The sequence below is a fragment of the Branchiostoma belcheri genome, unplaced genomic scaffold (genome assembly GCF_001625305.1).
Source record: "Branchiostoma belcheri isolate BF01 breed outbred unplaced genomic scaffold, Haploidv18h27 scaffold310, whole genome shotgun sequence".
Classification (NCBI taxonomy): domain Eukaryota; kingdom Metazoa; phylum Chordata; class Leptocardii; order Amphioxiformes; family Branchiostomatidae; genus Branchiostoma; species Branchiostoma belcheri.
The window spans coordinates 8,674-26,073 of record NW_017803922.1 but is presented as its reverse complement, the minus strand read 5'-3'; the positions used below and the strand labels follow the sequence as shown (position 1 = coordinate 26,073).

The 17,400-nt window shown below is 43.3% G+C and overlaps 1 pseudogene; it reads left to right on the top strand.

Annotated features, from left to right (window-relative positions):
* Positions 1-8,619: 8,619 nt before the first annotated feature.
* The window catches only part of LOC109474699, a 10,106-nt pseudogene continuing 1,325 nt past the window's right edge, over positions 8,620-17,400 (top strand).

Sequence of the window (17,400 nt, the reverse complement as noted above, 5' to 3'; positions counted from 1 at the left end):
TTCAGTCATTGCCTAATCACCGTGGGTAAGTTAAAAAGTGATGTTTTGTTGTGGTTTCCCACTAATTTCTTTTCTTTTGCAAAAGACATCGCTGTGCATTAGCGTTGTCAAGCATGGTAGTAAAGTAACCAAGACCGTAATGATTAGTTTTTTTTTGCCATTTGCGAATTACCTTGGTGATCATTGGCTTTTGTCATGCTAGTCAAATGTTCTGTGAGCTGCCAGATACACACGCACTTGACAGCCGAGTCTACGCCAACACACTACCAAGTTGGTACACCGACAAGCTTTCCAAGGAGAAGGTAAATTTTGCTGGAATTTTTGTCATTGTTACATTTTAGTCATAGATACATGTATATTGTCACACAGACAAGTGCGTAAGTATTGTATAGTCCTGATTTTGGCTTATAATGTTTAAGAATAAAGACGACGCATTTGAATCAAAATGTCACTTGAAAAGCAAACATCGAGTTCGTTTTTTTGTACATTTAGGCCATAGATTTATTTTCGTGCTGATGTTGGTAAGTATTGCATAATTATAAATGTAATCTTGTCTGATGAAGTGTTAGAAAACAAGGAGGAAAATAAGTTATAATGTCGGACAGGGGCTTCGTCTGAGGGCAGTAAAGTGTAAGAAACTTTGTTACCAAATAGCCACTTTGGCTGACTAAAACCAACATGAATACAAGAATGATTCTTCTGTAAATTTTTCTGTCTATATATTTTTTTCTAAACCGGAATGAAATAATTCTCGCTTAATCTAAATCCCATTTATCTAAATCACTTTACCTAAAGTTCATATAAGTTGATTATTAGTTACTAGAATACAGATATTTCCATTAGAAATGTCAATCTCTTTAAATTTTACTCCCCATTCTAAAATAGAATGGCGGGAAAGTGTGCCGTAACCATGGTGATGATGATGAGTCTTGTCTGTTCTCTGAGAGACCAGACCGGCGTGTCGTCTGCACCAGTGGAACCTGAATCAGACGGTAATTATATTATTACCCCCCCCACCCACACACACACCATCTCCGCGGCAAAGCTGTTTTGTTGGAGACTCTGGGAACATGACTTTCACACTTCCCATAATGCCTAGTAAATATCACGGATACGTAAGATACTTTACAGATATACGTAGTGCGACCATGCGAGTAGGAGAGTCTTCGGTAGAAGGTAGAGCGTTAGAGGGTATACGTTATTTTCTCTAATTGCAACAAAAATGCATTTATGGTATGCACTTTATACTGAAGAGATGATTCAAAACAACATAGTTGACCAGTTTGTCGACAGACCATTAACTGGAAATATTACACCGAGGAAGGGGGAGGGGGTGGTCATACGTCATATTCGTGATCTTTACTATGCATTGAGGAAGTGTGAAAGTCATGAATTCTGGAACCTGGAGTCAAAACTTTGGGAACTATTTTGGGAGCGAGCTAGAACCAGAACTCTGGGAACTGGATTCAGAATTCTGAAGAATTCTAGAGAATTCTGGAGCCTGGAGCGAAAAATTCTGGAACTGGAGCCTCAATGGCTGCTACGTATTTGTCACATTATTTGTACCTATAGTAAAAGGTCGTGGTCCATATAGGGTGAAAATTAGGGTCAGATAGCAGACACTGTCGGCTAATATCATATCAAATATTCCGCAGACACCCTACTTTGGAAATGATGCAATTCCCCTGATAAACTGCCCTAATGAAGATGACAGACGGTCATCGAAACGTCGGCTCGTGAAAAATAAATGGTTGTGAAGAAAGAACTTTGCTATCCATTCGATTACCAACCTGATGAAATTATTTACGGATGTCATGATAAGAATTTGCCACCTTTAGGAGGTACTAGCAGCTTTGCAAATGGACTTAGGCCGTGTCTATGGGGAATCACGCAAACCGCGATTCGGGTAACTCACATTCCTCACATCTGGTCCACGTGCCACACACACCTGTGAAACCGTGTCCGAACACAATACGCTTGAGCTACATTTATTGCTGTTTGATGAAAACACGCAAGGTAGCGTGTTATCAATGTCAGAGGTCAACGACCTGCTTGCTGGTGCCCCCCCTCCCAGCGTACCTCGGCCGAATGCCGCCGTGGTCCCGCCAGAGGCGATGAAGCTCGTCCTAGAATGGATACATTATTCGGTCATTACTGCTCTTTAAGTTGCTGTCACTTATATTTTGGTATTGCACATAAATGAAGAAATATCACTCCGTAATCCATGACCGGGTCAATATGGAAAGTAAACCGGTGGAGTCACATTGGAGTCACATCGCCTTCAGACGCAAATCGCGATGCGGGGAAACCGATTCGAAACCACCTCTAGAAGTGGCTTGGGATCGAGGCGCTTTCAATGTGATTTCGGAGCGTTAACATGGAGCCACTTGAAACCGGCTTCGGGGTAAACCACATGTAAAACCGCCTTGGGTGATTCCACATAGACACTGCCTTACATGAATGGTCAACTGCATGATGAACACATTCCAAGACTTATCTTGATCCATTTCTCTGTTAAATCAAATTAATAGGAAATCTGGAGATTGCTGAACAGGTTGATAAACTTCGGACCGACCAGATGATGATGCGAACGACTTTGACAGCTTTTAAAGGTATGTTAGGTTAACTTAGATGGGTGGGTTTTTGTTGTGAATGTGTCAGTGTTTCTTGTCTTTAAACAGTTAATGTTTGCCTAAATATTTAAATTAGAAAACAAAACAAACATATAATTGTTGAGTTACAGGGAGCGGGCTTCTAAAGACCGCCCACCCCAGTCCGTTGATGGAGATCCCGATCGGAATTTTTACCTTCGCCAAGAAGGTTATGTTTTCGGTAGCGTTTGTGTGTATGTATGTATGTAAACTATGTATGTATGTATGTATTATCACGATAACTCAAGAACCTTTAAATGGATTGTTATGAAACTTGTTATGGAATCTGTTTAACTGTTAGCTGTTTGTCTGTGCTTTTGTACCAGGATTTCCTGAGTGTGATACCTGGTTGAACAAAAAAAGTTGAAAGTTGGTAGGTGGGTTGGTCTTCATGAGACCTAGAAATGATTAGATTTTAGGCATCCTGGCGGCTTTCCTAGGTACTGCAGCAGAACTTTCGGTTTTGATATCTCGTGATCTGGACATGCTAGGGTCACTACTTTTAGGTGGTAAATAGCTCTTGAGCTAGGAAAGAAGTGACATGAGTTTGGGTCCCCTAGCAGCTTGTTCTGGAACTGCAGGAGCGTTAGTTAAAAAAAAATTCGAAGGAGAATAACTCAAGAATGGGTTGACCGATTGTCGTGATTTTTGGTGTGTAAGTAGCTTACGTATTGCTTGACATAATTAAATGACAAGTATGCAAAGCAGGAGCTAATTTGCATAATTAATGAGGAAATTCTTTCAATCTGATTTGTTCAATAATAGGACAATAAAACACATGTGACGTGTAATTGGGAACGAGGAAAAACATATGATGATATAGATTATGTAAATGAAGACCTAATTTGCATAGTTAATGGCAAATTGTTATAATTTCATACTTGGGACTCGACATAAGTCAAGTAAGTCAAGTCAGTCATACTTGTATCTGCTGGGAATTTCATACTTGCCACATTTGGAAGTAAGTGAAGATGAACATCAATAAGCATAATTTATCCAAATCAAGACATCATTTGCATAATTTATGAGGAATTGCTAGAATAGCCTTTTTTGTTAAGATAATGCTGTCATTGGGTGGAGAATATGATCTACTGATATAATCCATGCAAATGAGGCTCTAATTTGTGAAGATTGTGTAATTTGTCAATCAGAAGGGTTGACATCATTTGGCGAAGGTATGAGATCGTGGAACTCTTGTTGAAAATTAAATCGACGAGATGATTATTCATGTACTACATGTGTCATCATTTTAAGGCAATAATTTGTTTTATGCAAACACTATTAAAAATATCACCCCTCCGTTCTTTTTTTTAGAAAACTGTGTTCAGCGTTAGTTAGTATATACTGTGCTGAGATGTCCTCCCCATATCCTGAGAGAAACGCTGGTCACAGTTAAACTGTGCCAAGGTATATGTGCTCCTCCCATCACGCACCGCGCGGTCATACATACAGTATGCAGGTCTTTTCCGGACGTTTATCTTGGCACAGTTTAACTGTGACCAGAGTTTCTCTCAGGATATGAGGAGGACATCTCAGTACAGTATATACTAACTAACGCTGAAGTTGAACAGTTTTCTATTAACTACTGTAAACGCTATGTGTATCGAGTGCTTTGTGAAGGAATGAGCAATCCACAACTTCAGTGACGTCACGCAGATAACACACGTGAGCAGTGGATCATAGGTTTGCACGAGGGGTTATAGAGGCCATCTACATCAGGGCATAACGGCTATCCCTCAACAGAGACGGGGGGCGCCACAGACTTTCTGCGACCTATGATCCACTGCTCACGGAGTTAACAAAGTCACGTGTGTTATCTGCGTGACGTCACGGAAGCGGTAGATTGCTCCTATCTTGACAAAGACTGGAATTGTATGTACAGTCGAAAATTTGGGTCCAATTTCTTGTGTTGCAGTTCAAACTAATCTCCAAGCAGATCATACAGAGGAGTGACCATTGGCCGTACAAACGCCTCTGGCTAATGGATACTCTTGCCACCGAATGGGAGCTGCTTGGAGATTCGAGTTCAAACTTGTTTTATAAAGACTGTAATCTTGTCTGTAAAGAATTTTTCCCTGTACGATTTAATTTTTACCATTTTTTTTTCTTACAGACATGATGTCTACCATTCAGCAGCGAGTCCTTGAACACAATAATAGGATCCTCGTCATTGAACGTATGTACAAGGAGAGCCAGGGACGACTGGAAGACGATATACTAGTAGTTTAATAAGACGATGGAACTTAGGATTCTGGCTCTAGGAAGCGGCACTCAGTAACAAGAACGAAAACTCAAAGTTACTTGGAATGGTGAATTTCTTCTCTTTGAGAGTGGAAAGTGTGGAGAACAGGGCCGTCAGTCTGGCAGAAATCATAAACACGGTGATTAGTCAATTGCCAAGAGGCATGGCAACTAACAACCATTGAACCGAAACTCCCCCATTTTTGTAGGTTTGGGCCAAGGCCCTACCACAACACAAAATTTAAGAGAATTTGATTTTTTTTTAGTTTGGCCACCCTATGCTTGGTTTTTACAGACAACTGCTCTTAATTTCCTACATCTTTGTGTATGAATGAAACATTAAAGGCATCCAAAACATTTTCAGGGCGTCAAAATGGATTTTAAAGTCAATTTTTGTTCATTCTAGAATGACGAAATGACGAAAATGAATTGACAGTAAATATTAATATCAAACAGATTCACGTATCTAGTATATACCTATATTTGATTTGTTTTCCTGCCCTTTAATTGCATTATATGCCTTTATTTTTACTTTTTTATTAGTGAAGCAAATACTGCTTAGGTGTCGGTGCATCATTATTGCATAGGTAAATTAGATAAATCAGATGATCTCAGTTTCAACAATAAAATAAAACATGTATTATGCATATCGTTTTTATCGTTATTGTCCAACTGATTGTATCTTGATGATGTTGTATGATTTCCCTCATGCAAATCGACACATCGTAACAAAATACTCTCCTTAGTTTCCTAATTTCCAAGTAAAACCTATCGGACCGGTTTTATCGTCCCACCCAGTCCCTATATAAACGTCCCTATATAAACGCATGGCTGACTGTTCTGTTTCTGTCAGTACTGACTCTGCAGCCGTGGGGATCTGTGACGTCGTGAAAACATCGTGCAGTACTTTTGGAGCGTCCGTGCATCTCGGTAAGTGTCAGCTATGATTAGCCATCATTAGGTTACCTCTATTTATTTGCTAACCATACTGCCATGTTGCACCTTGTTGTAGATTTCACTGTAAATCGACCGATGAAGCTTATGTGTGTGGTACTACATGCATATTGCATGAATAACCTGTGCGAGTCCGAACGTATACCAGGTTATGGATTTCATTAAATTGCCATGTTATACTTGTTTCTGCAGGATTACGAGTTTGACAGGCATGACGACCAGATCTGACTCTTATCTGGAACAAGAGGAGGGAGAGAATAGTCGTGGAGAGCAGGATTCTTCGCGTACGCACAAGTGTGGCGAGTGTGGCAAGGAGTTTCGCTATCTGAGTAAGCTGAGGTGACACATGCGGACGCATACAGGCAAGAAACCGTACCGGTGTGAGGAGTGTAAAAAAGGCCTCAGTCTGCTGAGTAATCTGAAGAGACACTTGCGGACTCACGCCGGTGAGAAACCGTACCGTTGTGAGGAGTGTAGCAGGCAGTTCAATGCGCTTTGTGATCTAACGAGGCACATTCGAACTCACACTGGTGAGAAACCGTACAGATGTGAGGAGTGCAGCAGACAGTTCAGACAGCTTTGTGATCTAACGAGGCACAGTCGAACTCACACTGGTGAAAAACCATACAGGTGTAAAGAATGCAACAGACAGTTCAGCAATCAGAGTAATCTAAAGAGACACTTGCGGACTCACACGGGTGAGAAACCGTACAGGTGTGAGGAGTGCAGCAGGCAGTTCAGCTGACTGGGCCCTCTGCAGAGACACATGCGGACTCACACGGGTGAGAAACCGTACACTTGCGAAAACTGCAACGCAAGCTTTCGATATTCACCTGATCTTGCTACCCACATGGAAACTCACACCCGCGAAAGCCCGCCGAAGTCTGTGTAGACGGCACAATATGTGAAATCATATGGGTTAGTTATCTAGTACATAGTTACCAGTAGGTATCTAGTTATCACTAGGCACTAGGTATTTGATTACCACTGTGGGGTTGTTTTGAATGTTAGGTCTCTTCTTATTTGCTGTTTTTTCTGCTAAGTTTTAAATAACTGTGATTTTATATCACGATCATTGCATGGGGCATCAGATGAGTCAGTAGCAAAGTTTGTATGTACTTAGTATTTGATTACCACTGTGGGTCGTTTTAAATGTCATTTTTATCTCACTGTATAATTTTTTATACCAGTGTGAACGGTTATTTTGTGTTTTTTTCATCTCTAAAATTCTAAATAACGCTAATTGTATACTTAGTAGCACGATCATTGACTGCTCCGTAGCCAGTAGATTAGACCTAGAAGTAGAGTGTAAAATGCAACTGTGGAGTGTTTGGACAAGACATGGTAAGACACTGTTAGTTTGACGTCTGTGTGTTATAGGACTTAGCTAACTATGTTTCTTTGTTTTAGTAACTGATGTTCTGCTTTTCTCATCATATCTGTAAATGTAGTAGATCTTTAGCGTTAAGAATTAGTTAGGTTTGGAATGAAATGGAATTTGTCTACGCTATAAGTTTTCTTTGTATTCTTAGTGTCCTGTAGTTTGTTGTCTTAGTTTTCTATTTTCTTAGGTTTATGAAGTCCATTTTAACGTGTAAAGGTTTTAAACGGTAGAAATTTGTCAATTAACTTTTTGCATCTCAGACTCCTCAATAGATTCACGTAATATGTTCTTATATCATGTTCACCATTGTCATGATTATTTTCCAAGTTCTCACCCTTTTCTTGCTGATGTTGTCTGAAATTCAACGATGCAAATCATTGTATGATCATGATGCTTTTATTTGTTTTGTAATCAAGTAATACCTAAAGCACGTAATGTGTTGTGGCTTTATTGTTTTTTCATCTTAATATGCTGAGGGTGTTGTCTGTCTGTCTAAGTGCGTTGTCTGATGTCGTTCGTCCATGTCCCTAGCCGAGTCTTGTCTTTTCGTCGATGCTAGTCGTTTTGTTCGTGAAGTCATTTTGCCAGTTTTCAAGGTTGTGTCTTTAAAGAAGTTCGTGTACAATTTCGTGGGTAAAACTGGTCCACATGCTCGACGTTTGACCAAAATGGTAATCTAGACAAAATGGTAATCCGTTACGCCACACGACCCCACAATCGTAGAAATCGTTGCACACGATCTCGTCTTCTACCCAAAATACATTTACGCCAATGCCTTTTTTTAAAGCTTGCCATTCAGTCCTGGCTGCAATAAATGAAGAGAAGTCGGCCAACCAATAAGATGGGAATTTTGCAAACATGTCATCTTGCCCGAAAGTGGGGAGTGTGATATTCATACTAGCGTGGAAAATCATTACAATATTCAAGGTCACCCACGAATACGACAGTAGCTTCGCTACATCTTTCATGTCCACAGCAAAATGATAAGTGTAAATGTACTGTCCAGGAAATGGTTTGTATTTGTGATATTGTGATTTTTTCTGTTAGGAAGTACTCATGTAAAAAGGGCCTGAAAACTCAGTTTTACTGTAAATGACCGCGGGTGACCCCAGATCGAACGACGTTCGATTCGAATTACGTCATATCGAACACGATTAGGGTTCTAAAGCAGGTGGGGACATTGGGGCCTGAATTTTACCACCGTGTAATCTCTCTTGATATGAATTGAGCCGAGACCCGGGGACGCCATGTGTTATTTTTAGACGGTTATCGCGAAGGTACATGCAGTAGGGGAATAACCTATGTTGGCCGACTGATGTTTACGGCGTCATTATAAAAACATCTGTCCATCAACGGAACAATTTATGGATTAAACTTTAACCAGGAAACGTGGAACTTGAATAGGCCACTCATGTAAGCATTATAAGCTCACAACAACACCTACAGACGGCATTTACAGGTGTGCACAGGTGTGCGAAACAGGTGAGTTTTTATACGTCTAGTCTTTGAATTTTAACCATATTGAAATTGCTGCAATTTCCTATGTTTAATAGTCCCCAGTTTTGTGAGACCATATGCTTTCTAAAGTATTTGCTTTGCACTTATTTGCTAAGTACAATGTATTGGGTTCAGAGTCGAAAGGGCTAAGCAAATCATTTGATCTTTGAAAGAGAGTATCAAATTGGCAAGACAGTAACATTGGCAGGGCAGTATCCATTTGACACAGTGTCACTGACCAAAATCGATACCGGTACAAAACAGAAAACCAGCTTAAACATCTGAAAACACGTCAAAAATAAGCCGAAGCCAAAAACTCTGCTCATTTTCTCACTTCAGAGACATGTCTTCCTCGCCGGGCAGCATCGGGCTGCTTCCTCGGGGCAGGTCGCCTCACGGCCCGACTAAGACAGCCTGGACGACCCAGTGCGACCATTTGGGACCACGGGGTGACTTAACCAGACGGACCCTTAGCAGACGCCGCAAATCTAAACACAAGACTAGCCGGCCACCATCGGCGGCAAAAGACATCGGCAATTTACCGCCGGTATCAGAGTGTAAGGTTTGTAAATTTCTTCTTCCTCTTCTTCTTTTTTTAAAAATGATAATAATATCATAATAATAATCGTTATCATTAATTGTAATTATTATCCGCAGGTTTCGATGCCGAGCAGGCAAGCCGAGAGATCGTTCATGTGGGGAGACTTGACAGTTCTAGAGGAGCACCGGGAAGACCAAGTAGGAAACGCTCTTGTTTTGTTGGTTGGGTGTGTTTGTCTGTTTGCTTGTTTGCATGTGTCTGTAGGCATGTAAAGTTTGTATAACCGAGTAAAGAGGGGCTGGTTATCATGGGTTGACCTTAAGGTCAGGTTGGAAGGAAGCGCGGATCAGAAAAAGTAGGGTTACATGATCGTAGCCAGGATTTTGAATGGGGGTTCTTCCCAGTGGTTGAGGGACCAGTGAGCACCGTGTGTAGGCGCGAGGCGAGCGCCGAAGACGCGAGGTTCCTAGGGGGTCCAGGGGTATGTTCCCCCGGAAAATTTTGAAAAATGAACTTTCTGAAATGGCATTTCCTGCATTTTTGAAAGCATTTTACAGTAAAAATCAGAGATAACTTTTCATTCAATGACAAAGTAGGCAGTTTTCTACGATTCCAGCCCAGCTGGTGATACGAATCAGTCCATCTAAAGAAAAATGTTGGACCCTTTGGATAAGAAGTGGACCAATATGTGGACCTTTGAGCCATGTGGGGGGTTCTTCCGAACCCCCTGAACCCCCTTGGCTACGATACGGGCATGGGTTAGAAAAAAGGAAGTTACGAATTTGACAAAGAGCCAGCAAGCTGGCATGTAAGGTCTGTTAGCCGGATGTCAGTGAGACAATGCAATGACAGGTGAACAGTAAAATTAACAACTATAACAATGCAATTCGTTTAAAATACCTTACCTAACGCGTATTCTATTCTTAGACAATTGGAACACCAGGCGTCAGCAGTGACAGTGAAGTCGAAAACATTCCAACAGAAGAAATCACCAGAGACCCCACACCACCTCCGGATGTCACAGATGATCAGTAAGTCATTTAAACATTTGTTTTGCTAGAGTCTCAAAGTATATGGAAGGAGGCTACAACACAAGAAAAGGATACCAAAAACACCATTAAACACCAAAAATACATCTGCTTTTTGCTTTATACCAAACCCCATACATGGCGATATTTTATAGTAATAAATCCAGACCTTGACCTGAACGCAAACATTCATAGTTTGCTACCTATTCAATCCCTGATAAGAGATTACAAACAGCATGAGCACAAAGGATATTACCAATGGTTGCTACTTGTTCAATCCCTGATAAGAGACTACAATATATGAGCACGGCACGAAGAACAATGTCAATATTTGCTCTATGGTACTCTTTCTAGGTCTATTCAAAGGAGCGTTGCCGTTGAAGAGAAGGTTGACGAGTTCCATTCCGAAGAAACAAAGGAGACAGTATCAGTGGAGTCAAAAGTGGAAAAGGTACTAGGTTCTTTTTTTATTGCTCTGCTTTAATTTGCCACCTTTAGCATTTTGTTTCACGAATTTAGATAAAAAATGTGTGTTAACTTTAGTTTTGTTCTTAAGCAATTCAGTCTGTTTGGTGACCACTTTTGACTTTTCGGTGGAGGCACCTGCCTATGTGCTCAGGTCAGGTACTGGCCCCTTGCTCCCCTCCTTCTTTTGGTGACCCCTGACATAATTCTTTCCATCGACACAAAGATTATTGACAATACTGTCTACAGTGACCACCTGTCCGCATAGAGGTCCCCTGAGTGGTCTTCTTGGGAGGTTTTGACTGTATGCTGTTTTTTCTCATCACAGGCCCCACTCAAAAGGTTGCCGATCCATAACTCCCTTGGCCCACTGAAAAGGCAGCCAAGCTGTGACTCCCTATTCGGCGGGAAGCAGGTGAAGCCCGGGGCCGTGTGGACGCCGTACGGCCCGCCGCTGTACGGGTACGGCTCCTCCCTGAACCCGCCGACCAGGAAGTGGCCGGACACGCTGCTCATCCTCGCCGCCATCTTCTACTGCCTGGCCGTCCTGACAGCGGTGGTGTTCGCTGTCCTCTTCAAGACCAACGTCATACCAGGTGCATAAGTTAACTTAAGCCCCAGCTACACACTGCCACTGCCGACAAAGGTCGACGATTTACGTCGAGAATGTTATAGTTTAAAGATTAAGTGATCAGACGTTCTTTCAATTTTGGCTTGAAAAATGAATTTTCTAAAAAGACTGTTTTGCTCAGAACGGTAGGATCTACGTATTTTTCCTTTTACCTTCTGCAATCATCTCATTCCATTCCGTTCTCGGAGCCTTTCAATGTCTTATGTTTTCCTTCATGGTTCGATAGTTTACAAGACTCCTGAGCCGGTGCCTGCGTGGATGCAGCAGTTTTCCCCGGAGATGCAGAGGTGGTACCAGTTGGCGCTGCAGGCCGCCGGAGGGGACACATCAGCGATACTACCGCCTGGATACGTGCAGGAGCCAACAGTGCCGCCGCTTGTGGAGGAGTGTGAGTACCATTTTACCGTAGCCCACACGTACAAGTTTGTACACCGCTGCGTTAACTGCGTGAAACGCCTACTTCTGCTGCACGACATACTCTTGTTTCGGTTTCTTTGTAGTTCTTCTGAGCCAAAATACGACAGCAGCAAAATTGTAACAGATCAAAAGGCGAAAGAGATACTAGTAGTGTTGACTTAAAAAAAAGTTTTCCTTACATATTTTCAGTTTGCGACGACACGCCACTTCCTGACTTGCATAACGGCCGCTTCAACTGCACCAGCATTGCCTACTACAACATCCATGTGAGCATGTGCATCGCCAAGTGTGACGTGGGCTACCAGACCGATGACGCGGGCCTGCTGTTCTGCAACCGTGGCCGATGGGCGCCGATCGCGCCCGAAGTCGTGTCGACACTCGTCGGCGTCGGTCGGGCTGCCGACACGATGCCGAACACCGACCCTGGGTGGTTCGAGTACCTCGGCATCTCCGACGAAATCTACGCGGACGCGGCGCATGGCATTTTGGTTAAACTAAACGCCCCCCACCTTCCTATCGTGGAGACATATTTAGATATAATTTCAGAGAATAACATTATCGACTTCGACATGATGCGGCAGTTGTTGGAATGGATCGGCCCTATTTTTGAAGACATCGTGGCCCACTTGGACTTCCTGCAGGTTCTGTCTCGCCTAGGTATGCAGCATTAGGCCCTTATTGTATCCAGAAGTGTGCCCCATCTAGGTCTAGGTCTAGGTCTAGGTCTAGGTCTAGGTCTAGGTCTAGGTCTAGGTCTAGGTCTAGGTCTAGGTCTAGGTCTGAATGGGTTAGGGTGAAGTCCCCGCGTATCCAAAAACGTAGATTTGCCCCAGACATAGTTCTGGATACGCGTGCACTATCCAGAATGTGCCTGGCCATGGTTCTAAATCACAGTTCTGACCGCCTGTGAATACACAATGTCATCCACACCACCAAGTCTACTCGTCATTATACATATATTATATATCTAACCTGTTGATGATCGTATAATCTGTGAATATCTGTTTTGCAGAGACGTTTGGAGCGACCAAGCATCCAGAATGCAGACTTGTGGAATGTGGAACAGAGTCTGAGGTAATCTTTCGCGTTCTCTTATATAATTATCTCACTAGAACTTCTAGTAGGCTAGCTAGAAGGAAGTGAAGCATGACTAACAAGTCTCTCTTTTTTTCACAGAATTTAGCTCATGGCAAACTTAACAGCAACTCAACGACATACTTGTCAAAAACCAAAGTGGTCTGTGAGCGAGGCTACCTTCCCCGGCACCCTGTACTGACTTGTAACGCTACAGGACACTAGAACAAACCCGCACAGTGTGACCCTGGTAGGGTGTTATTCTAGTTTTTATGTGATTATTATCATTGTCACCCCCTATTCCACCTTTCATTTTGGACCTTTGGTCTCGTTGTTGTCTGTATCCATAAGTATTGGCCATCACACAGTAACCTGCAGCCCACCTGAGGACCCCCGCACGGCTCGTACCTGTGCCAGGGTCACGTGTTCTCGAACCACTGTGACGTCATATGTGACGTAGGGTACGTACCGGAAACGGACCACGCCCTTGGCTGCAGCTGGACCGGAAACTGGACCGCCTTCCGCAGAGGGAACACGACAGAGATGGAAAATGCTGTGTCTGCAGGTGGGGATAGGGACGTATTATAACTGTTTCTATCGGGCGTTTGATATAATCGTGCACGTGAGGTGATTATGTATGAATTCGCTGTACACTCAGTTAATGTAGACCTAATTTTTCGGAAAGTCTTCTGCCATGTATACTAATGTTAAAAATTGTAAAAAGTTATACTCATAATGAACATTTTATCTTCTCTGCAGACGTTGTTATCCCACAGACTCTGGGTTGCGTCATTGCTGACTGTGGAAACATTTCAGTAAGTATGTACATTCCAACCATCAATTACATGCTGTATTCTCTGCCTAATCAGACACTGAAAGGGAAAATGGCAACGCAAGAGTGACAACAGGAAGTCAAGACTGGTTATTACTTGTTATTGGACTGGCCAACTATATCTGCTTTGGGAAGTGTAAGCCATGAATGCATTCAGTTTGTACCAAAAACTACTTATCAATTTTGCAAATGTATAAATTCTATCGCTTCCTCCGTGCATAGATCCCAGCACAAGGTGACGTCACCTGTACAGGTACGACGTACGGCGAGACGTGTCATCTCACCTGTCAGGACGGCTACGAACGACTGGAACAAGACAACTTCACCTGCATGTCTTACCAACTTTGGAGTGGGGAACCGGGGTGCATTCCAGGTACTAGTACTATATTTGGTGGGATATGGTATACCGAGATAGTACATACATGGCATATTATGTGAATGTTGCTTCTAACCAATATTGCCGTCTAACTTATTCTTATTTCTTCCTAATCTGAATGTGAACAACGTAGTCCAAGATTAGGCGTACGATTTGAACGCACAGCATTTGGGACACATTTGAAAATGCTGACAAATTGTGTATCTGTTACCAGTGAGTTGCGGATCCCCTCCTGAGTTCCCTAACACCGCCCTACAGTGCGCCGGGGGACACACCTACGGGAACACCTGCGGAGTCACCTGTGCGGACGGGTACGAAGGAACGGACCACCGGAGCGTAGCTTGTCATAGCAGCGGCAACTGGAGCCTGCAGGAGGGAGGTCAGAACTTCTGTTCCTTTTTCAGCGACCTTTGCCGAATTACACGTAAAAAAAGGCCGCGAAAGCAAATCAAAGTGCACATGCCATCCCAAAATACACCAACACAACATATACCTGTTTTAGACGTTATCGCTCTTTTGCTTTCTAATGCTTCTACTGTTATTCTTTTATGAACTGCAGCGCTCCAGCCAGTTGTTGGCGGACCAGAACTGTTCTGTCAGAAGAAAGACTGTGGCAACCTTACAGTAGGTACTCCAAAGCTTATCCAAGCTGAGACATTAAACTGTAGTACAACTGAAATATATATTGTGATTATTCATGTTTTGGTCTTCAGCCCTATGAATGATAAAGTTTGCAGTATTTATCAATCTTGAAGTATTGAATAATGTTGCTCATAGCACTGACATTTTATTTAACAGAGTCCTGCTAACGGCAGCCTGACGTGCAGCGGTACCAGGTACCAGGACTCCTGCCGCCTGACCTGTGAGCCCGGCTACAAAGTCGGCAATGAGCAGGACCTTCATCTCCACAGTCTACACAGCTTCAGGTGCACGGCAAGTGGACAATGGAATGACAAGCCAAGGTGAAGAAATTTTCTAATCTTTCGACATGACTATACATCTCTGGTTCGTCGCATTTCTCACACTGGGAGAACTTTATGCTGGAAATATCAATAAAAACTTCGTCCAACAGATGCGTCAGATGCGTCCCATCTGACTACTGCCGGCTCGGCCTGCACGACTGCCACCCTGAGCACGGGATCTGCGACCTGACGGGCCACCAGACCTTCAGCTGCCGCTGCCGGGTCGGGACGGTCGGGGACGGGAGACGCTGTGAACGGACCCCCTGTCTGCCTTTCCCGGTATGTAGGATTATGTTTCTAATCTCTCCGTGCAATAAGTTCAACGGAAAATACATTCCATAGAATTCTTCGAAGTCTCGAATCTGTAGATGAACAGAACCCTGTATAATCTTTTGTACTGCAAGATTAAATGTTAAAAAGTACGAGGCATTTTGAATGGTAAGTAGCCATCTTGGATCTATGGAGTCCACCAACATGGCTGCTACACATATGTGTAATTGATGACATAACCTGCTAGTACACCAAATATGCTGCTGTTTCATCCTCACAGGTCGCTGAACCGGAAAACGGGTACTTCAGGTGTTCTATCCCGGCATCCCCTGCGGCTGACTTCTGCCAATCACCTGACAGCACGGCGGAGGAGTACGAGGTCGTCTGTCTGCTCCACTGTAACCCTGGTTACGACAGGCTCATCTATGCCGAGTACTCCTGTGGACAGGACGGCAACTGGACCATTCCTTTCGACACAAACACTACTGGGATCATACCGTGTTTAGGTAAGTCCAAACATCTTATACACAGTATGTTCTGTTCAACGTTGCACTTTGGCGAGTCGGCCTCATCTTGACATTAAAGCAGCCAGCAAATTCAAAACGTGATAAAAATACAGCAAACAAAAGTCATTGATTGCAATTCTCGTTTTAAATCTGGTGTATATTTCAGCTGTCAAATGTCCGGACATGTCCAGTCCCCCACACGGTGGAATGACCTGCGACAGCGGCTACTTTTTCCGGTATCCTGAAGTCTGCAACTTTACCTGCGACCGAGGCTACGAGCTCACGACTCCTACAAGCAGCAGCGAGAGACGCTGTCGGGCTGATGCAACCTGGTCTGGAAACAACGCTGTGTGCATCGGTATGTTAATATTTGAATTGAATTATTTAAGTAGAATAACTTTAAGATCTTGTAGCAATGTGTGCCCAAAATGTGTCTTGTGATGTAAGATTTTTCCTTGAATGCCTATGATCTTGTGTGTGTTCTTCACTATTCAAATGACATTTGTAATGCATTTTCCCTACTTTAGGCGTTCAGTGCCCAGCCCTGTCCATTCCAGCCAATGGGAGAATGTCCTGTGATAACGGCTCCTCCTTCCGGTTTCCTGAGAACTGCAGTTTCTCCTGTGACCCAGGCTACGAGCTACAAGTGAGCGGCAACAACAGTAGGACCTGCCAAGCCGATGGTACATGGTCTGGGGGTGATGTCACGTGTATAGGTAAATATGTCACCCATTCTGTACTTTCTATGAAAAAAACGTTCATTGCTAACAGTTTTGATGCAGTGTTGACTATAAGTATTTGAAATCCATTTAAAACCCTGGCTAAGGGCATGGCTTCACAAAAACATTTCCCATCGTTGTAGCTCCGGACATCAGAGGCACCGAGTTCATGGTTGGGTTTCTCCAGAACGCCTACACTGGATCTTCAGATCCGGAGCTTGAGTTGTTCATCACCAGCGCAAGTTCCACTCCCGCCTCAGTCACCGTTTCTGCCCCTTATGTGGGTTTTACCCGCCACCTTACGGTCACAAATGCAGCAGTACAGGTCGTGAAGTTATCGGAGTCCCTCGCACTAAGCGGTAATAGAAAAGGCACAGAAGGGTGTTTCCATAACATCAGATACAGAAATCATCGTATACGGTGTCAACAAGGTATATGCTTCAACGGACGGGTTCCTTGGTCTCCCAAAAGATGTCCTTGGAAACGAATATTTTGTAGCTTCATACATCCCGTATCAGCCGTCAGAATTTGGCATTTTTGGTACTGAAGACAGCACCAATGTTAGGATCACTTTACGGGGAAATACTGTGTATGAAGGAGTGCCTTACTCCCCTGGAAGTGTGGTAAGGTTGGTTCTGAACAAATTTGAAGCTGTTCAGTTCCAGGGATCTGACCTTACAGGTACGCACATCACATCAAACAAGCCTGTTACCCTCATGTCTGGTGTTCAGTGTGTCAACGTCCCAGCTGGAGTCAGTGCTTGTGACCACATGGTGGAGCAAATCCCCCCTGTGGACTCCTGGGGCAGACGGTTTGTAACAGTCCCTCTTGCTGTCCGTACGAGAGGCGACA